Source organism: Halyomorpha halys, unplaced genomic scaffold, assembly GCF_000696795.3.
Source record: "Halyomorpha halys isolate HHAL.00 unplaced genomic scaffold, Hhal_1.1 Scaffold886.1, whole genome shotgun sequence".
NCBI classification, from domain to species: Eukaryota; Metazoa; Arthropoda; class Insecta; order Hemiptera; family Pentatomidae; genus Halyomorpha; species Halyomorpha halys.
The window spans coordinates 461,967-484,806 of NW_027109805.1; the positions used below are offsets into that span (position 1 = coordinate 461,967).

Sequence of the window (22,840 nt, forward strand, 5' to 3'; positions counted from 1 at the left end):
ATATATATTTTTTTTTTCTTTTTCCTTCCGATCAAGTTATATTTTTGTCAGTAAATTTTGTGATTTCAAAAACTGAAACACCAATTCTATTGCCTTAAGAAGAGAGATGAATATGTACTATTGTAATTTACTCTGAATAATGAGTCTGTGAGATTAATATAGATAATGAGAGAGTGTAGGAATAGGAATTTACGGAATTTGTAATGCAGTCTCGGAAGCCAAACTCGATCGAAAGCCTGTTTCTTAAATTTTATGATTTTTCTACCAACTATTTATGAAGTCTAAGTTGATAGTGACTACACCATTTAATAGATACATTAAAAGATGCATTTTATAAGATGGATTGACGTTAATTGTATGTCTTAAATTAGATCCATGCACATAATTGTTCATTGTTTCCAGCTAAAGTAATCATACTGACAGTCAAAATACTACCAATTTTATTTCAGAACCTATTACTCCATAATTTGAGGATTAATATTTAAATTAATTACCAAACACTTTGTGTTAGTTAGATTTTAAAATTTTGGGTTTTTTCATCAATATTTATAAATTATTTCATATTATTTATGAAGTCCACTAGTGATGATAAAAATGGACATAGATATCATGTTTTTAACCTCAAAGAAAGTTTCCGGTAATGGAAAGCTTATTTTATTCAAACATTTACAAAGTATATTATTCCTAAAAGTATTTTAGATATCAAAATAAAATTTTAGATACTTAGAAAGAATGTGAAATAGAACAAACATAATACTTAATCAGTTTTATTTTAATTAATTACTGGATGATTTGAAATGGAATGACTATATAATTATTAAATTATTTAAAGTAAGACATTCTTGAAACTTAGGAACTTATTGTTTGAAAAATTGTTTTACTTCTTTGTTAAATACCTCTCTAGATAAACAAAGCAAGTTACAATGTCATGTTGGGTTATGATAAAAAAGGTTATGTATTGTGTCAAACAAATGTATTCTTGTGAATGAAGTTTTTTAAGGTGGAAATTAATCGCATAGAAGACGTTTTTTTATATCAACGAGTGAAGAAGAGCAGTAATAAAACAAATATTGGAACCAGGCCGATTCAGATCGTTACTAGAAAAAGGTAAAAGATAAATACTGAAAAAATAATAATAAAGTAAATGTAAGAGGCTTCAGATCACTAAAAAAGCTATATACTCTGGAATTGCAATTCACGAATAAAGCATTAGTAATCCCGTACAAACGGAAGGGAATAACTTCAAACTTTAAAATTTAGGGGAATAAAATAAAATAAAGATTTTGCCTTTGATGGTATTCATTTTTTGATAATTTGGTATATTTTTCTGTGAAAGATGTCTTAGGCCAAAACTCCGAGAACCGTGACTTGACACAACAAAACAAGGAGAAAAAATGAAATTATAGCTGTCTGTTAGTAAATGCTTCACATGCTGACCGCTATTCATGTATTTCATACAATGGTTACTTTATATCCATCACCAGTGACGTCATTTATGAGGGGAAGAAATAAGTGTAAGAAAAGGGGGTTATGTTTGGTATTGACCCCGAAAAAATGTCCATTATTTCAATTAAATACAGTGCGGTATGAGCTGGGTAAGACATTAAAAGAAGTATTGTTCAAACGTTGTATAAATTGGAGAATTAATACATTCAAAAGTCCCTTAAAACGGATCAATCCACGTAAGAACTCGGCTCCAAATAAAATCACAGATGAACAGATGTGTACCCGACATCTGGATAATATATAAAATAATGTATCCAGATATAAACAATTTCAAACTTCAAATTTCATTACAAACAAAATAAAAAGAAAGTATAGACAATTTACGAACCCGAAAATGATCTCGACCGACAGTACAATATTAGACTTGGCGTTAATGAATAAAGTCTGGCACATCTTCAATTGGTATATCTTGCCTTCAGCTATTTTCTTGACATTGGTTTTTCTGGTTGAGTGGAAGAGCAGTTGCAATGATCCTCGTGAACCAGTTTTATGTCCCAGGCACAGCGCTCTCTATATCAGTTCATGTAATCGCCGGGTGAGTTTTAAAACATCATTTAGTACTATTTTAACGGGATCACTACAAGATCATTCGGAATGACAGTAAAAACAAAAATGGACGTTAGATTGTAAGGTTAAGACGAATGGATTACGAGCTGAGGAGTCACCTTTGAAACCACATGTCTGCAACGGCGCCGGTTCGATTCAGACTAGGATGGTTGAATTTATTTTGTGCCAGACCTACTTGAAAATTGTACCCTCCTCTCCCCCCCCTCTAAATAGAACATGTTACGTTACATTTTTTTTGGGTGTCAACTATTCGGTTATGATGCCCTTTTCAGATTTCCATCTATTTGATGTTTTGATGGTTGGAATGGGTTAGTAAAACCTTAAGATAATACTCTCCTTACATTCGAAATGACCATATAGAGGGTATATAAAATAAATCCATCAATCTTTACCGCACAATTAGAACGTCCATTTTTACTTTCACTTACCTATATATGAAATGTAGAATTAGGGGGAGTATTACGAATTCCAGTTTTCGACAGAGATATAATTTTTGAGGTTCCCTGAATCCAAATAACCAAGTCTCTCAAAATGGTCTAAGTATGTCCATGGTAACAGTCTAGAACAAAGACGAAAATTCTACGAAACTGAAATCATATACATTGACCGAAGAAAGTATTTCCACGCATTTTTTAAATTAAATTATGAATTTATGCAATAAAAAAAACCCTATTACTTCAAAAGTAAAAGGTATATTTATAACCTAATAACTATACTAATAACTTTTAAATAAAGACAAATGAAAAACCTTTTCCATAAAAAAACAAAAAATCAAACTTACAAAATACAGAACAAAAGTATTTGCATCCATTGCGTTTTATTGTTATTTTTTTAAATTTAATATGTTGTATGAAGTCCGTTGGCATCTATTACCGCTTGTAAACGTCTTGGCATTAAGTGGACAAAATTTTTAATCAAATCCGTGATATTTTGTTCACGTCCTTGGTGTAAAAGATACTTGAGGTGGTGTCTTCCGGTTATTTGGTGTTTTCGAACATTTTTATCTAATACACTTTCAATTATGTTTAAGTCAGGATACTGTGGAGGGATATGAAGTTCTTGGCAAATGTTAAATATTAACCATAGGCCACGCATCCCCAAACCATTACACCCCCACCTTTATGTTTTACAGTAACTAAGAATTTTTTTCCTGAAATTTTCTTTTCCTCCGCAATATCGTCTTTCTGCCTTCAGATCCAAGAACAATTTAAATTTACTCTCATCAGGGAATAATACATCTTCCCAAAAACTGATGGGCATGTTGATGTAATCCCAGGCAATTTGGCTTTTTTTGCGATTGGTTTCAATGATATAAGGTTTCTTTCTCGGGACCTTGCAGTAAATTCCTTCAGAATTTAAAACATTTCTAATTGTTGTAGTGCTCACACAGACCCCGGAAGTCGATTCGACCATATTAGCTAGGACACCTGCACTAACTTATGGATTAACTGGATTTCATATCGCCTCGATTTTGAATTTTCTTTTCATTCTCTCATTTACTCTCCAAATCTCTTAATTACGTATCTGACGGAAGAAATATTAATACCTAGCAAATCCGCTATTTCGCGATACGATTTTCTTTGATTTCGAAATAATATAACTTTTTTGAGAGTAACGGCACTTAGTTCACTTATTTTTGGCATTAGGGTCGGTTAAATTAAAACGAACTTTATAGATAGATTGAAATATTCTATAAATCTAATAGAAAAATTAGTAAAATTAGCTATAGTCAAGGATACAAACAAGAGCAAGTAAACAAACATAGTGTACAAATACTTTTTTTCTTGTGTTTATATTATGTTTAAATAAATTTTTATTATGATCAATATTTTTAATTGAATTTATGCTGTTTTTTAACAAGTTTTAATTCTATTTTTTATTAAGGGACCTCAAACTATTTTATTATTATTTAAATTCATTATATAAAGAAAAGACAAAGTGTGCAAATACTTTCTTCGGTCTCTGTATTTGCGACAGTTGTATGCCTCGGATGTTACATCAAGTGAAAGTTGTGGTATGCGCGCACCGGACCAGATTTTTTACTGTCAGTCTGATTGACCGTGTCCCTTAATAGGTGCGTCATTCTCAAAGAATGTGAAAAAAGTGAAGCCCAGACCATTTGTGGTGCCCCATTAATGATTTTGTAATTGTAAAAAAATTTTAATTGTAGTAAACAATCTTTTCTAAAGATAAAACAATTCTTTTTGTGGCAAAATGTATTATGTATATTTTTACACAAAATTAGTTAAATCCATAACATAAATTAATTCAATAACTTCTACGAAAATATTGAAAATATATTATACGTAAATCGTTATCAAGAACCATGTTCGTGGGAATATTTAGTCGTGCCGAACTTCATCGTAATATAAATAATTCAAATAATATTGGACTAAATTTATTTCTTAACTAAAATTGCAGGAGAGCGTCGTAGAAAATGATCAAGCGACCAGTTCAACATCAGATCCGAACGTTACAGTAGACGAGGAGTCTAATGCAAGATTGACTCAACCGTCGAGAAGAGAAATGCAAAAGTGACAGTCTTTTTTTTTTTTAAGACAATAACAATAAAAATAGTCAGTAATAATTAAATTTAAATATTTCGATGATTTATAAAATCAAATTGTCTCTTGTAATTTTGTAAACACCAATCGTTCATAGTAATTTAATTACACTTTTCAGTAAATTGTCAAATCGACAGGAAATGATTTGGAACTGAGCGATTCATGAGTAGAAATCCTTCAATAACATCAGAATGAAACACTTTAATACTATCAATGATTTCAGAAATATAATATATAATACATAATTTAAAATAAATTAGGAAAATTTTATATCGTACTCTAAAAAACGTCTGATAGCTTAATATTAGTCTCGAAATAATATTTGAAGATTTTTAAGATCTTCGCCAACTGGATTTCAATCCGTTTTTAGAAAAAATATATATTATTAATTAAATAAAAAAAAAAGACAGTTAAAAAAAGAAGATAAAAACTCAGTATCATAAGAACCACTGAATCTAAACTAAGCAAAATTTCGACCAATCGAAGGAATAATATAGTGAGGTAAGTACTTTTGAATGTTTGTATAATTTTGAAATAAATGTACAAATTCAAACATTATAGAATGTTTTAATTACATATGATTTCAGAAAATATGTATTGGAAGAATAAATAACAAATACATAAAATATTATACTATTTTAATATGCGGTTTTTGTTTTTTTAGTCATTTGAATTTAACTGAACCAAACTTCAATTATAATTACAATTTTTAAATATATTAAAACAAGTACGACATAAATAATAATATAATGAATAGAATAGTCGTTAGAATTCAAATCAAGAATTAATAATGTAAATACACTGGTCGGAAGTGCATAAGTCAACATATTAAACCAGTGGAACAGAAAACAAATTGAAGCCGAATATTTACATGAGTAACGCTTAAGAATCGTAGAAGCAGATAACAGATTGATAAAAACAATTATTTTATGGAAAAACAAAATAAAACGGCCGAACCATTTCTTTCCTTAAGATTAATTTAGAAAACCACACAAATATATAATGTTTTACTCAGGTACAATTCATAATCATATTAACTACATGCAACTTTAAACATATTACGAAATTTTTTGTTTGTAAGATTTAAGTTTATTTCACTATTTAATACTAAACGAAATTTCTTCGAATTCATTTCTATTGATGAATAGCCCATGTCACATGTCATTATTTCCTTTAACTGTCAGCAAATTTATTGATTGTCAACGAAATGTTGACAGGTACAAATTAATATTTAATATTCAATTCAATATTAATTAATATTTGATTTGACAAAAAAAAATTAACAAATAAAAGCCAAGTACTTAGGTCTGTATTGCTTCCTCACTGTTTTCATTTTATTTCTTTATATCTTTCTATTTTCCGCTCTGAAAGTTATTTAAATATCTGTGTAAAAATTTTCTAGAAACTTCTGTTACTTATAACGATATATATACCAACTTTTCAACCATTAGTCTTTGGGTCTGAAGGGCTGATTTCGTACATTATTGCTTTTGGTTTCACAATAATAACAAGAGTAGCACAAAAGCAGCAAGATGCGATGTTTTTTTACAATTTTGCAAAAACTACTCGAAACATTTTGATGAAATTGGCCTGGAATCATCTTCCGGAAACAATTAACTTTTTCACGCTTAGGACTTCCCCGAGAAAAAAAAACGTTATTTTATTTTCAAATAAATCAAAAAGAAAACATTTTATAGAAAGTGACTTTGTAATCACATGAAAGGTAATTAAATTATCTACGAAGCAATAGTCAAAAAAACTAAATCAACAAAGATTTGAGATGTTTGTCGGGGGGTGCGGTCAGCATAGAACAAATAAATAAACAAAACCATATTTATTTATTTTATGCAGACGTTTCGACCTGAGTTTCAGGTCTTCATCAGGGCTATAGAACAAAAGAGAAAACAACAACATTTATAGAAACATAAAATTGAAAAGGAATAGTATACAAACAAATTTGAAATTATACAAAATATTGAATTGAATCATAAATGATAAAAAATTGAATAGTAAAAAAAATTTAATTGATTGATAATCAATAATAAAAATAAAAAAATTGTTTTATTAAGATATATCAACAAACAAATAGTAAGAACTGGATAATAGGCCAAAAAATCGAAACGTTGTTCGAATACCATAAGAATAAGGAAGTAATAAATAGAGTGTGAATTCAAGAAAAAGGGGAAAAAAAAGTGAATTTCAAATACTTAACTCCAAATTGGAGATACAATATTTTACAGTTAAAGAAAATTGAATAAAAAAAATTTACATTGTCATGAAATACCAAGGATACGTTCAGTAGGAATAATATTTATTCAGATTGACCTGCTAATTGTAGGGGTTATATTACAAATAGTAAATTTTAAGAATTCAATTTTTTTTTTTTTGTTAAAGCTTGTTATGTTTTGAAGCGTACATAGACCCATCTACATCTAGGTATCTCAGTAATTAATTGGATTTTGAGGTTAGAGTACCTCACACTAGCTAGATAGGCATCTACCCCCTTCATCCACACTAAAGACTTAAAAAATCCAAAAATATTCCATACCCTCTTCGTCCACTTACCCCTTCAATTTGTACCCTCCTAAGACACAAGATAAGTTGTTTATAGTATTGGATCTCAGAGAAAAAAATGGTTTCAAAACAATTTTTTTTTTTTTAATTTTAGCTTTATACTTATACTTTATATTTATACTAGCACTAAGAATAAATTAAATGTACTGAAAACAAGTTTTTTAAACTTACATCTCACTTTTAAAATGGTATTTGTTTCATCACTACTAGCATTTGAACTTTCGGAGAAACTACTTCGCATCTCAACTATTAAAAGAACTCGAGAGAGTGAACACAACATTTTATTTTAAAATACGCAAATATTGAATTGATCCGAGAATGAATTCAAGATAGAACAGCGCGATAAAAATTCTAATTATCTTTGTAGGACAGCGGGTTAGCATAATAAAAATAACTATTGGAAAAACAATTAATTATATTTCATGCCATCATAAAACTTCGACCAGCTTGTTCGAAATTATTTTTATTCGGTTCAAAATGGACTTTTTTTTCCTGAAAATAATACTGGAATTCCCTCGACGATTTTCATTATTCCCTTAATGAATTTCTTGAGAGGTTTTTATGCAAACATCTTTCATTGGCAGAATGGTATTACATCAAAGACTCATCAGTATTTTATTACGTTGAATATTGATTCTGCAGCGGATCCTATAGTCATTTCTTCTCTGCTATGAAATATTCAAATCACTTTTCCGTCGGGCCCTCATTATCAATTCTCTGCTACTGGAATTATTACTCGTTTCCTCAATTCTCTTCCGATCTTATAGGAAGCTATATTTATTCGTTCAGGGAAAATCGGGCTCGATGAATTGTTTCATTTTCGAGGAGTCAATACAGGAAATTTGCGTAACTTACTTTAACAAACTACATTCTACTTCGTTGTAGTGAGTGTCCGAGTGGCGGGGAAAAAACTCACACAAATCAAAGCTATTTATTGGTGACCAACATTCCACCAACTTTATAGGACTTCATCAGGGCCAAATCAGAACAAGATACAAGCATTGTAAAGTATGATTAAAATAATAATTAATAACAAGTACGGTAATGAATGATATAATTGAAAATATACTTGTTATTTTAATTAAACACGAATATACACAAAAATTTATATAAAAAATAATAAAAAAAAAGGAATTAAGTAAGCTAAAAGAATATAATTATAAATGAATAAAATAATAATTAATATTTTAAAAAATCCTTAATCCGCAAGTCGTTTCAAAATATTACCAGTTAAGAGAACTTTCATTAGGGCCTAAGGTCTTATCAGTTAAAGGTTGTAGATGAATTTTGATTATTCCCGAAAATCAAATTGATTGTTTGAAATCCCATACTGCAGCGGCTTAAACATAAACAATATAAGCCAGCAACATCGTTTTCATTAAATACACACAAGGGTAACACAGTCGTCTTAGTCTCCAGTTCCCATTCGAGAGCGGGGAAAGAAAATGAGTTTATCGGCGGCGAGGGTTCATCCAATTCTCACAATTTCTAAAACCGAGGGAGGGGGAGCGAAAAAAGAGGGGCGGTCCTTAATCCGAAGGGCGACGGCGTTTTCTCGCGGCGAACGCTAAACCGGTTTAGCCAAATCGATTAGGAAGTCCCAATTTTTACAACACCCCGTCTTATAAACAAGTTTCCCAATAATCCTTTTTCCGAGTCCATTAGCCTTTCAGGCCCTCCAATCAATGGGAATGCGGAGAAGTGGATTATAATTGTTCCTTAAAGGAAAGAATAAAAAACTTTTTGAGAATAGCTCGAAGCATCAATACAAAACAAATCAAATTTGGAACCTACCCGTATGCTTTATAAACATTCATGGGATAAAAACTGAACAAATAAACTATTTTATTTGTCTCGTGCTTTACACCATTCAACCCTTTGTAATAAAATTAAAATACAAGCTGATGTGTATATTGTGAACTGTGTATTCAATAAGAGGGAAGATGGTCACGGTGCGGTAAATAATGATTAACACAAATAAATAAAACTTATTAGTTTGTGCCTAACATTTCGGTCTGAACTTCAGGCATTCATCAGTGGTTAAACAAAAAGTGAGATAACAACTAAAATTTAGAGAACAACAAAAAATTATATATACAAAAACTAAGAAATAGTAGATCAAGAAATTAAGTATATAGGAGATGGCAAAGATAAGAATTATACATAATTGGTGCTTATGTGCCATCTAAATAACTTTTACTTATCTTTGTTATCATTACTGACTACTCTCATCATCACAAAATAAAATACATGCTTGATATCAGGGCCGTCATTAACCATCGGATGCTTAAAAATGTGAGGACCGTAAGAACTGAGTATTTATTATTTGAAACAATGACAAACACTTTTTAAAAAAATTAAACATTTACAAGAACCAAATTACACGAGCTATACAAAAGTAATTGTGTCACCGAACTTAATAAACAGAAAGTAACTGGCCCGCTGTAAAACGGTAAGCGTGTAAAATTGTGCTTATTATTATACAATTATATTTGTATAAAATTATGTACTTGTTTGTAGGGGATTGAAGTTCAAAGTTCATGATATCCTGAACCACGTTAAATTTATATCAATAAATTAAACTAGTAATAAGTAATGAACTTTGAATAGTCACATTCCAAGATAAGTCCAAAAAGGAAGACCTCATTTCGGACTTATCTAAAATGGGAAAAGTTAATTTATATGATAATATAAATAAATAAATTTTATTTTTAGTAAATAGTTATTCAATTCTGTAATTTGCATCATGCAAAATTCATAAAAAAAATTAGTATTTTAAATGTGTACAGAGTACTTTTCACTAATAATTACTTTTTATAACGATCTAAAGCACGTTAAATATTAATAATTAGTTATTGCTTGTGGATTCAGGGGAACCAGAACCTTCACCAAGCTTCAATGTGCTTTGAAAAATTGAATACTTCTCTAAAAATACTATCATTAATAATAACCAGTTTTCCGGTTACCGTGGCTGAAGCTGAATACTCTAAATCAATTAAATTAAATGCTGGTGTTAATAGAAAAACTTAATGTTTGTTTGTAACATAAACCGATAACTAGAGTATAAAATTCCTTACAAATAAAAATTAAGGATTTTTTCGCTAGAGAATTGAAATTGCTTCTTGTATGTACTCAACTACAGAACAGAATATTCTCTACAGAATTAAAAATAAGCTTAGACGTTTAAAAAAAACAAAAAGGTGAATTGATTTTATTAGGTACATATTATCAAAATTGTATCAATTAAAATTTAATGGAGTATAAAGGAAAAATATAGCATAAATAAAGTAAACAGAATACACTAAGCATTAAGAAGTAATTTATATAAAATTGGAAATAGTTAAAATTAAAAAATATATATATGCATTGTCAGTAGAAGGTATATATTAAATTAAATTAATGAACATAAAAACAAACGCAGTTAAAATTATTTAAAGAAAAAAAAGATATTGACAGCGGTGGGATTCGAACCCACGCCCTTTCGGACTGGTGCCTAAAACCAGCGCCTTAGACCGCTCGGCCACGCTGCCTTCCTGGTAGCATTTCGGGATAACAAAGCTCAAAAATAAAATTAAATAATTAATTTTAATAAAATAAAAAGGATAAACTTCCTTCACACACCACATAATTAATTGTTAACTTAGTAATTCAGTTGACAGAATGAAACTTTTTTCAATAACTTTCATAAAAGTACTTTTAATATTTCTCCAAGCAATAATTATTTTTCTTATGAAGTGATATGGTACAAATATGCAAATATTACAGTTTACTAAAATTTATTGTTATAGAATCAATATTAAAAATAAAAAGAATGATTTTTATGATAAGTCATTCTGCCAACTCAATTAATTTGCCATCAATGATTCATTCATAAATGCTTTCAAAAGTTATTTACCTATATATAAAAGATATTTCCATAGCATTATGAAAAATATTTTAGGCACATTGATATTTATAAATATAATAAGAGAAATAAAATAAAAAATTACCCACCATTATGATGTTAATATTATTGTTTGATAAAAAATTATCTTAAATTGTAAATGAATAAATTTTACTAAAAATATTAGATTTCATTACATTACTGTTTCCTACAATAGGCCAGGCTGCACACCTAATGATCACTATGGAAGACAGTATAGAAAGCACAACTCAATTCAGAACAAAATTCAGAAACTAATTTTTATTCAGCTTAGTGGACCCAGAAACTGTCAGTAAAACCATGATTCCAACCCAACAAAGCCCATTTCATGTATTTCCATTCCGGTGAATGGCAATTCAAAATGTAAATATTTCATTTAAGAAATATGAATATCCATAAAAAAAATTAAGATACCTTACTGATGAATTAGACCTAATATTTAAGAGAGAATATTATACTTTTATTTCTTAAAAATAAGTCAATTCATACATACATGATGATAATAAAACAATAAAAATAATTAAATAACTATATTCTTCTATACTTCTATGGCTTTATCTATTAAAATGAAGTGAGATTTGTATTGAATTATAGATAGTAGTTCGATATATTTTATTTATAATATATTTTTGACAAAATAAAAGCAGAAAAATATCTAACGGATTCAGTTATTCCGAAATTTATTCTAACTGAAATGATAAAGCCAAATTTTTAATGGAATTAAAAATTTCAAATACTATGAATAGAAGGAACAGCAAACTGTAACCATGATAGTGCAGCAGGATATTAGATTTATTTCATGTTCAGAGGATGAACCAAGCTAGTTGTGAAAAGAACATGCTAAGGTGATCATGATGGTACAAGACCTTGTGGAAGAATATAGATCTTGAGTACGAGAGACATTATGATTAACTAGCCTGAGACACCACACAATATTTTTAAGCCAGAAGCAATAATGGATTGAATCCTGACAAGCCAGTTAGACTTTTATTTTGTGGTAGAACCTACAGAGGTACAATTAGTAAAGAGATGTTCACTAAGCCAAGGGGTACAACATGATTCTATCGCTTCACCAAGGAAATATCTGTACTGTGTTTTTAGTTTAAATTAATTTGATCTCAATTATTTTTCCTCATATACCTTATGGTCAAGGGTCTCCTCAAATAAAACTTCTGGTATCATAATAATAATAACCAAAGTTCATTCAATCGGTCTCTTCCAATGTCCTCAAGAAAAGGACAGTCATAAAGACATTTAAAAGTTATAGCCAAGCTGTGCTGCATAAGTTACAGCACCTGAGGATAGAAAAAACATTTTTGGCTAGATTTAAATTACAATTACTGATAATAAAATATTTTTGTATAAATTTAGTTGGAAAATATGCGCATAAGCTGTCTACTTTGGTAACTTTTAGGGGCATTTTGTTCCAGAATAAAAGTCATTCTTTAATGTTTGTTTTCACCAATTTCATATCTCATTTTATGAAGCTCATAAATAGAATCTCTTACATTTAAATCTCCATTCTTATCAATCCCAATTGTTCATTGATGCCCTTCCTACATAATACTTTAGTAGACAAAGGAATGCTTTTTTGAGAATCTTTTATTTTTTTTAATTTGTTCATCACTCTTAGTAAAAGATGATTTTTTTTTTTTAAGTTGAATTTATTTTCAGACATCTGAAGAAAGGAAACCTGTTTAAAAAAACATTTTATCAAATTTCTTAAAGGGTTCATAAAAATCCTGTCTCCTACTTCTAATTTCATTGATTTCTTCCTCTTCTCTTATTTTTTACTATTTTCTTTTGAGTTTCTAGCTTAATGTCATTCAGTACTTGTTTGAATTGAATTGCCTCAGTTAATGCTAACACTCAAAAACTCGGGAGATAACCCAGTTTTGACTCATTTTATTGACAATACTATTTATATATTTATTTTAAGTTTTTACACTTTATGAACCTTATGGGATGTTTATAATATTCATTTAAACGTAATAGTTGTGTAAACTTTATTTCCTTTTTTTTTTTTAAATTATTATTGTATCTTATTTTTTCTTCCAATTTTTCATAATTAGCTGTTTTATAATTTTATTTATTTTTTAAAAATTTGCATTACACCCTAAGCTACTTAAACCCATTTTCAATGTTTATATTATTATTTTAAAGAGACTTCTTCCGTAGTAAATAAACAATATTACGATTAGTATTACTACTCTCATAACAATCACACAGACAAAAATGAAATAAAAGAGGATTAGTATGTTTACCTATTTGTATATTTTTAAGACAATCTTTTCTTATCTCCTGAGTTTTTGTTTAACATCACTTTGACTGTCATGGTCATTAGCAATGTCATGGGAGATTTTCTTAAATTTGACAATGTAATTCCATTGCCTTCACACACTTGTCATATCATCAATTCCACAGTCCTTTTTGTATATGGTTGAATTATCAATTTTAAGGATCTTTCATTCATTATGATAATAAATAAATGGAATATGTGTTGTAGAGTTAGAGGTGCATTATCAGAGATTTATAAGGTTGGTCAATGTATTTCTAAAAGCATGTTGAGCTGGGTAAGTTAGGCGTGTCCAATTCTTATTATATTTATTATAAATCATTCCTTCATAGTTATGCTTTTTGGAGATAGCAAAGTAAGATCATAATATTCGATCATACAAAGGTGGTTATGTGACGGATTTTTCCACTCTTCACTCCAATTATTCTGTGTATCATGTATAATCTTGGCAAAGCTAATCTATAGTCAGTACCAAGTTGTTCTTTGTACTACCATCAGACAGCCCTGACGAAGCCATGCAAAGTGGCGTGAAACGTTGGTTAACAATGGTTTTCTTTTACTATTTTGATACCTTTATTTACCGCCACCCGGACTATCTTCCTCCAATATAATCAGTACCAATACCAGTGAAGGCATGAGGGAGGTAGATTTAGGTTATTTATTTATACAACTAACATGCAGAACATAAAATTTCAAGTAATTTTGAGTTAGAAAACTTTTTCTTGTGGGTACCTACTAATTAGTCAAAAAAGGTAAGTTAACTATTTAATAATACTTTATTCACCTCTTTATTATTTAAAAGATAAATAAAAGTAATTGACAACTGAAATTTAGAACTTATAAATATATATGAATAACTTATGGATTCATTTTAGTCATCAATAATAAGATTTTATAATATAAATATTTAGTGATTTGTATTTCCATATTCTCCTTTATTTAAAATACATAAAATGAATCGACGTTTTGGAGCACTGATCTGTCTTCAGTGTTCTCTACAAATTTTAAACCATGCAGCAATAAAAATAAAACCAATTGTACACATATGAATTATATTATTAATTAAAAATTCTTATTAATTACTTTGCATAACCACTTTTTTTTCTAATTTCATAGATCTATGTAGCTTCCTGTGTTTTATTCATATAATTTTATCTTTGTTGCACTGATAGGAATTGAACTTAGTCCTGATTCTTACTGTTTTCTATTTTCCTGCCTGAGCCTTCCACATATTTATCATGTTTATTTATTTTCTTATTACATTTTTTTTTCTGAACATTTGAGTGAGTAATGTACAAGTGAAAAGTGTGCTATATCAATGTAATACAACATGGACTATTTCATGTGGTTAATGCATATTACCCACTAATACGATTAAATACTTACTCAATAACAATTTGATAAAATTGTCTTTTATCCCTACAAAACTACGAACAGATATAAGTAATGTTACTTACCTTAGAAACTTTTAAACATAAATCAAATCAAAGGAGCGAAAATGAGTTTAAAGGTCAAATAATGCGGTGAAAATACTGAAACAATAGTACAATCCAAAACCAGAGTAGGCCATTTACTTAAATAAATAAAAATGAGTAACAAGTGGAAGTCTAATCACAGTTTCATGAGTAACAGTAGGTCTAAGAATTCATATAAGATTTAGTTCATTAATTATGGTGCATCATGCTTACGGGGCATGCTTATCTCCATAGAATTGGAGTTGTGAAATTTCTCCTTTATCCAGATCTTTGACAAGGAGACAACAGCTCACTAGAAAGATAATATGTACTTGAAACATACTATTAGAAGTAGGAAGTAAAATTCAACCGCCACAATCTGTGAATATTTTTTGAACCAGTAGATAAAAGTTTAAATATCCTAATAAACACTAATAGTGGGATGTCATGCTACAAAATTGTTTATAATATAATATCATGCAATACAAGTAAATAGTGAACACACACCTTTGAGAAGTTGAAGACATTTAACCGCTCTTATCACAGTGCAACACAGCCAACACACACCACTACACAAAACACTTTAAAACAAAGCACTTTTTGCACAAACTTTTCATTATTTTATTTTAACTTTTTGAGAAACACAAAAGGCAAAAGCATGGACACTAGTTAATTTACACAAGCAGCACCTAAAACAAAGATTACTTACTTAAAATTCATTCCACACCAATGCACATTATAAAAGAAAACTTTTAAAATTTAAATAATTTTTTAATTGTATTTAATTTTTTTTTTTTTACTTTCCCATAATACAAAAAGTAAGGAAGCAAGGAAATGTGTTGTGGAACAACGTAAATTTCATTTCTAATGAACAAAGAAATTTATCTATCTGTTTGTAAAATATAGTTGTTAAGTAAAATTAATTTGGTGACTAGGTGAACAAAAGTTATAATTTATAAGGCCCTTATTCAGCCTGTACTATGCTATGGCTCAGAGAGATGGACTACATCCAGAGCTAAGGATGTAACTGTAAGGATCAAACTCTCTAACTGCATCCTCCTCATTTCAACAGAAGGTGTCAAGCCAAATTTAAGAGGTTGTTTATGAATGGAGGTGGGGAAGCGATTTGGAGCTGTATGATTTGTTTCATGAGCAGGATATCACCCCTTTTATCAATCATATAAGGCTCATATGGGCACAATATCTTACCAGAATGGTGGACGATATGCATCTAAAGAGGATTCTGATCAAGCCCCTTTATATTCAATGCGGAGTAGCCAAGACTACGGTGGGCCAATTGTGTGGGAATTGATACTAGAGAACATCTGAATGTCCGAAACTGGTTGACGGTAGCACAGAATAGGGACACATGGCGGTTCCTGCTTTAGGATAATAGAACCCCGGCATGAACTGTAGTACTATTAAGTAGCAGTAAGCTAAATTAAATTTCAAATATATTTACCATGATACTGATATTTTGAAATTACTCCTCTGGTTTAAAAAAAATTTATATATATCAAATTAATTATAGAAATAGCATTTAAAGTTATACTATAGGTGAAAAAAAAATTAAATTTAAATGTATAAATTAAATTAAATTTAAACATATAAGTAAGAAAGAGATGACAAAAAAAAAAATCCAAAACTAGATTATAACCGGGTATTACACATTACATAGAAAACAAAGTGGGTAATAATTTGAGCAATATATCTTCAAAGTTAAACTACGTCAAATTGGTGCTCTTCTACTCAGGCCCGATGAAAGGGTGTAGACAAGACTCTAGCCTAGTTGCTCAGTCTTTGAGGGAGGGCCAGCCCAACTGACAAGGTTTTATTTTATATAAATATATAGAAATTTATTTATAACATATTACCAGGGACCTTTGATTTCTCCACCCTGTCTAAACCATAGAGCTACCACAGCAAAAGACTGTGTTTCTACCAGAAAAAATTAATACATATCCAGCATACCTCATCGAAATTCATGGATCATTGGTACTTTATAAAATCATTTTACAAAAGTAAAAGGTATCCCACTCTTACATGCTAATTTTTCAAATAGTCTTCCCATAATAACAACATTCATACCATAATAATATAAAAACGCATGCAACTATGTTCTCGGTGCAACTATTGTACAAGTTTGTTGTGGCTCTGCTTAGGTTATACTTTGATTATATCATTTATATTGAAATTAACCTAAAGTTATAATAATATTAGTGATCTCTAATTAATTTCAAAGCTTTAAATAAAAACAATAAACAATTACTCTTGTCAAATTCCAAATAATTTAAAGGAAAATAGTAATCAATTCCACTCGCAAGAAAATTAACCCAAAAGTGAACCCATATCAGTCAAGGGATTAGTGGGAGATAGTTTCTCGTAAGCCAACAGTTAAAAACTTTTTGTTAAACATTATTATAATGTTCAGTTAATTTCAATACAATACAAGTGATATCCAAATCAAGATCCACCCAGGCTTACAACAAACTTGAATTCATCTATTTTTGCAGTACAAAAGTGCTAAAAGGAATAAAGTGCAAAAATCAGTAGAAGTCTACTTATTGCCCTGAAAAAAAGCTTTATTGTTTAAACAATATATCATCCTTCTTAAAAGAAATAACTAATATAATATATGGAAATTAAGAATATTATGTCAGCAAAGAGACAATTTATTTTGAAGACTGAATATTCCGAACTATAAAACAACAAAACTTAAATTTATGAAAATAAAAACTGTAGTAAGTTGAATAATTACACTTAAAATCAGAGTGAATAAAAACCAATATATCTATCATAACAAAAACAAGAAATATACACACTTACTTTATTTTTTTTCGTTTTACTTTCTAATTCATGTTTACCAATATAATTTCAACTTGATTAATATTGAAAGAGTCAATGCTCAGCGATTTAAAAAAACAAAAAAGTGAGCACTCAGTTGAACTGATAGTACATGTATGTAGACATGAAATCGTGATAGATATATAACCAATGAACAAAATTTTGAAAAGCAGGATTGAAGGAAGTAAGAGAAAAATAAACGATTCTATAGTAAAAATTTCAGGATTATTTCATGATAAAATTGAGAATATAAATAAATTTACATGGCTCTTAAATAAAACATAAAACCTGAACCAAATTTATAACATATAGAATAAAAATAATAATATTCATGCTCTCAACAATAAACCAGGACTGACATGCACAGAAAAGTGGAAGTAATAAACACGCTAAACCTTACTTTTATACTGCTGTAGTAGACAGCTGGGAGAAGGAATAAGTAAAACATTTAAGGATGGTATATATTTAGTTTACCATAAATGAAATAAGAAGAAGTAGTCAGAGAAGAAAATACTGATGAAATTTTTTTTTTTATTGTATCAAGGTCACTTTCATCGGGGTGGTTTAATTGTTAGAGATTAAATAGAGACTGGGAACAGAGTCTCCATTAAATTTTCAAAGCCTAAACGCGCTAAACTAGCCACTTATGAGCACTCCATTCCACACCAAGTACTACAGGTAATGAAAAACCAAGAACCCTAAAAAGATGTTAGTCCACGAGTGAAACTTTGTTAAAACATTTCCTTTATCATGACAATAAAGGATCAAAAGAGTCCATAGAAACTTCTATGGTGTAGAATGCATTTATAGGAGAGTGGGGGACAGTTTTTTTGGGGGTATTTTTTATTTTTAATAAAATAACAATTTTTTTAAATGTTTCTGAAAGTTTTTTTTTTTTTTTATCAAATAAAAACAAAAGTAAGGAAAAATAACAGAAAAAAAAAGTTATACTTTATCATAGACAAAGGCAACAACAAACAAGACAACTAATTTATCACAGTATATTGGTGTGGACTGGTCATTGTGGCCACCTTCTTGAAGGTCTAAAACTTTGGCTGGAACTTTAATATTTAATAAAAATAAGATTTACTAATTAATTAGTTTTCTTCTCTAACTACAACCCCCAAACTAATTTCTCCTTAAATACTAGAAGCTATTTAGTTAACCATATAGAATTTTAGAATTAGATGGTCTGGATGGCCAAAATAGTAAAACAAATTTTATTGACAGCTAACAACTTGACCCACATTGCAGTTCCTCAACAGGGCTTGTCTGTATGAAGGTTATTTGAGAACTGAGTCAAATCTCAACTTTCTCTCACACAAACATAAGCTCTTCTGTACATCTTTTATATGAGTTGTAATTTCAGCTATCAATAAAAATATTTACTATTTTGACTTCCTTTCTGATCACCTTATAGACCAAAATCCATCATTTCTCCATAAATGATAAATGAGCCATTCATTTCACAATATAACTAACATCATAATATCAGTTGGTAATTTTCAGTATTACTTCTATATCAATTTAGTGTTGTATAAATTGTTATAGATAAATTATAATAAATATCATAAATAAATGCAGAATGTAACAGCTATATTTTTATGTTACTGTCATATTTTGTCAAAGGTAAAGAAAAGAATTGGTCCATGAGAAATATTATTAAAAATACTTTTCTGGAAACTAAAAATTCTAGTTAGTCATTTATTAGCATAACCATTGTGGTTAAAAATATTAATAATGGATCTCTAACCCAATAGATGATATAAATAAAATTTATTTATAAATTTTCAAAATTATATACTTCTGTAACTTCATTTTAACTGATAAATCCAGGAGAAAAAAATAGAAGTCCCTAAGGATATAAAAAAAAAGGGAATGAACTACACCATTAAGCAGAACATATGCTGATTGTAATATGTTTTCATTAATATCAGCTTTCTCATCCAAAATGAGTGTTCTTGAGGAATAAATAATTACAATAAATGAAGAAAGTTTTCCAAAAGAAATTATTTACATCATATTTAAATTATTAGTTATTTTAAATTGGAATAATATTTAACAAGATCTCATAAATAAAACAATGTAATATAAATTCCTAAAACAAATAATATATGTAAAAAAAAAAAAAAGTAGTTATTATAAATAAGCCAGCTATTCTCCGGATTAATATCAAAAAGTTGACAATTAAACACTGTTAACAATTACGTTTTCATTAATTAATAATTTTATCCAAATATTACAGTAATTCATCACAATTTCAAAAAAGTTTATTAAAATTGGTAAAAAAAGTGATGTACAACCTGCTTAATAACTATATAATTGTCAAAATCAAAAGACAAAACAAAAATGAATCGTCTTTAATTTAAAATGTCTTCAGTATTTTATTAATGTTACTAATTCTGTTTTCAGGTTTTTATAAAAATTACTAAATGTGTTGTACAAGTAAATTACCAGCAGAAAGAAAATGATCCAGAACAACAGAAGCAAAACATACATTAAGGTACCATATGAAATTTCGAAGATATTGTTTTATGAACTGTATTGATAAATATTTTAAGACTTCTCATTTCGCAACAAAAACTAAAGAATCTAAGTACATTAAACATTGCTGGAGAGAAACACTGTCCTTCCAGTTTTTGTTGCTAAATAAAAATTCTGGAACAATTTATTGACACAGCTTCAATTATCAAAACTATAAATTTAGCACACATATAGATTACGATAATAATTAAACAGAAACTGTTATTCATTCTTTAATGACCAAAATACTAAAAAGCAACAAAACTTTAATAATGCAAGCTATAATTACATTATTTAACATGATTAAAACAAGTTATTCATAAGTATTACATTAAATTAGAAAGATTAGTAGACAAATAAGTTTCAACAATTATAATTATACATATTTATTCAACAGCCAGTACAGAAATTCCATAAGGGCAATAGTTTTTATTTTTCAACTGTTAACATTATCAGACACAATTTAGATTAAAAAAACTATTTATGAAGATGGAATACTGGAGATAAATATATTTTTTTAAGATGAAAACAATTGCCATTTAATACTTACAACACTACATAACACTAAATTTATTTTTTCATTGTAAAATCGTGATAGCCTACATAAATTTAAGGACAGAGAGGCAAATTAAAAAATCAACGATACTTCAAACTAAGGAAGGTTTCAGAACTAAGAGCTCATAAAGCGGGCACAGAAAGGCAACTATGAAAAAAAAAATATTGATTTCCAACATGTATTTAAAAATTCCTAATTCATGTATAAAAACTTCATTCACTTTCTTAATTCAATTATAACAATTTTTTCTCATTAAAGTTCACAAACTATAATAAAGAACAAAAATAGGGAAGCCGATCCAAATTCCCCCCTTTCACTACTAGCAGCCATTTTTTTTTTATTTCAAACAGATCTAAATGGTATTTTTAGGTAAACATTTTTAGATTAACTATTTACAACTTTTAAAAATTGTTATAATAATCTCTCTTGGATGGATATTAATAACGTAAATTCCGTTTTAAATAAGAATATTTTACAATGAAGCTTTTATTTAAAGGATACAGTCGAAGGAATAACAAAAATCTGGATTCAATCTAACAACTAACATTATATTGCTTCAACCATTTTATAGTAAAAGTCGACAAATGACTAACTGCTAATAAGTAGCAATAAAATTTTTGTCAGAAGTCATACTTCTGCAATCAACTTAGCCTCCATTAGCGCCAAACTTAGCAAACCTACTAGCTTTTACTGTTTCCAAAGGACAAAATATTACTAGTTTCGAAGGCAGTAAAACCATGATCATTTATTATATGTTGGTACATATAAACTTGAATGTAATCATTGATATAACAAACTGTATAAGAATATAACTTACTATAAGTCCAATTCGACGTTTTCACGATATAGAATAAAATCCAAGAATGAAACAGCAAAGACAGTAGTGCAAACCTGACAACAATTTTCGACTAATTTTAAATATTAAAATTTAAAATAGTGAAATTTATTATTCTTGCTTGGCTCATGCTTAAATTAATATATTTTAACTTAAAAAAAAGTAATACAAAATTTTCTGAACATAATCACTCTTGATAGGAAATTTATTATTTATAATGATATTTTATACACTTTTTTAAATATACAAACTGTACCTTTTATTAATATTTTACATTCTACAATTTTTACTTTAAAATGTTTTTAGTAAACAACATAAGCTCATATTTATAATAGTAAACTCCTTTACCTATACAAGCACAATTTATCTCTTTATTAGAGTAATCTAATATACATGATGGAACAAGAAATTGTCTTTAGGAGGGTGAAAAAAAGATAGCAAAATTAGTTCTATATGAAGATCAATATTTTATTTAACTTCATAATGCCAATGCCCAATGAAAATGGAAATTTTATCATTTTACTTGGAACCCTAACCAGATCAACATTTTTTTTTCCTCCTGCATCCCAGTAACCTTGATTCCTGAGTCATCAGGCATGGACTCATGTGGGTCCAAATATTTCTGAACCTAAATGAGGTATGGTTTTATTTTCTTTCATAGAGGAGCATCGGTTTTGACTACAAATAAGCTAAAAGGCTACCTGCACCTGGAAAGCTGTTCCCACACCGAACAGGGCTCCAGTAACTTTCTACCTACACTTAGTGAGACAATTCTATTATTACATATATTATCACTTCTCTCGCTTATAATTACACAAACTTCTATCACAGATAAATTCAAATAATCCCATGCCAAGCAGAATTTAATTGGAACATGGCCTTTTAAAATATTTTAAATGCTCCAAACATATCAGGAGACACCACAGGTTCTTCCAGTGATTGAGGTGGCCATTCCAGTAAAGTGAACTCCCCTGTGAAAGCTAGTAGACACAAGTATAAATTGGATAATCAAATTACAAAAATGTAAGAAGTTATAAAAATAATGGTTGGCAAACATTTTATGAAGAAAATTACTAGAATTTGACTAAATATAGCGATTAAAAAGAAGATAAAACCAGGAAAAAACAAAACACATAAACAGACAGTGGTGATGGAAAGAACCAAATATTAATACATCTATTAATAGTTGGATGGGATCA

At 28.8% G+C, this 22,840-nt stretch overlaps 2 long non-coding RNA genes and 1 other non-coding gene across 7 annotated transcripts in view; 1 reads left to right on the forward strand and 2 right to left on the reverse strand.

Moving 5' to 3' along the window:
- LOC136795894 (uncharacterized) overlaps positions 1-20,896 on the reverse strand; it is a 355,650-nt gene extending 334,754 nt beyond the window's left edge. Inside the window, exons 1-2 of the long non-coding RNA XR_010843612.1 lie at positions 20,801-20,896; positions 15,391-15,572 (exon numbers count right to left, since the gene is read on the reverse strand). This is a non-coding gene — a long non-coding RNA (uncharacterized lncRNA). The remainder of the gene's footprint in view (positions 1-15,390; positions 15,573-20,800) is intronic.
- Positions 1,116-22,840, forward strand: part of LOC106686841 (uncharacterized) — a 28,179-nt gene continuing 6,454 nt past the window's right edge. The window contains exons 1-4 of one of the 5 annotated variants that reach the window (XR_001344070.2): positions 1,116-2,041; positions 4,495-4,607; positions 11,312-11,496; positions 20,140-20,230. This is a non-coding gene — a long non-coding RNA (uncharacterized lncRNA). Of the gene's footprint in view, positions 2,042-4,494; positions 4,608-4,755; positions 4,779-11,311; positions 11,497-20,139; positions 20,231-22,840 lie in introns of those variants that run through there. The other 4 variants (XR_001344068.2, XR_001344071.2, XR_010843610.1 and 1 more) reach the window with 4 other exon arrangements.
- TRNAL-UAG (transfer RNA leucine (anticodon UAG)) lies at positions 10,662-10,741 on the reverse strand. The gene has a single exon. It is a non-coding gene; the product is annotated as a tRNA-Leu (tRNA).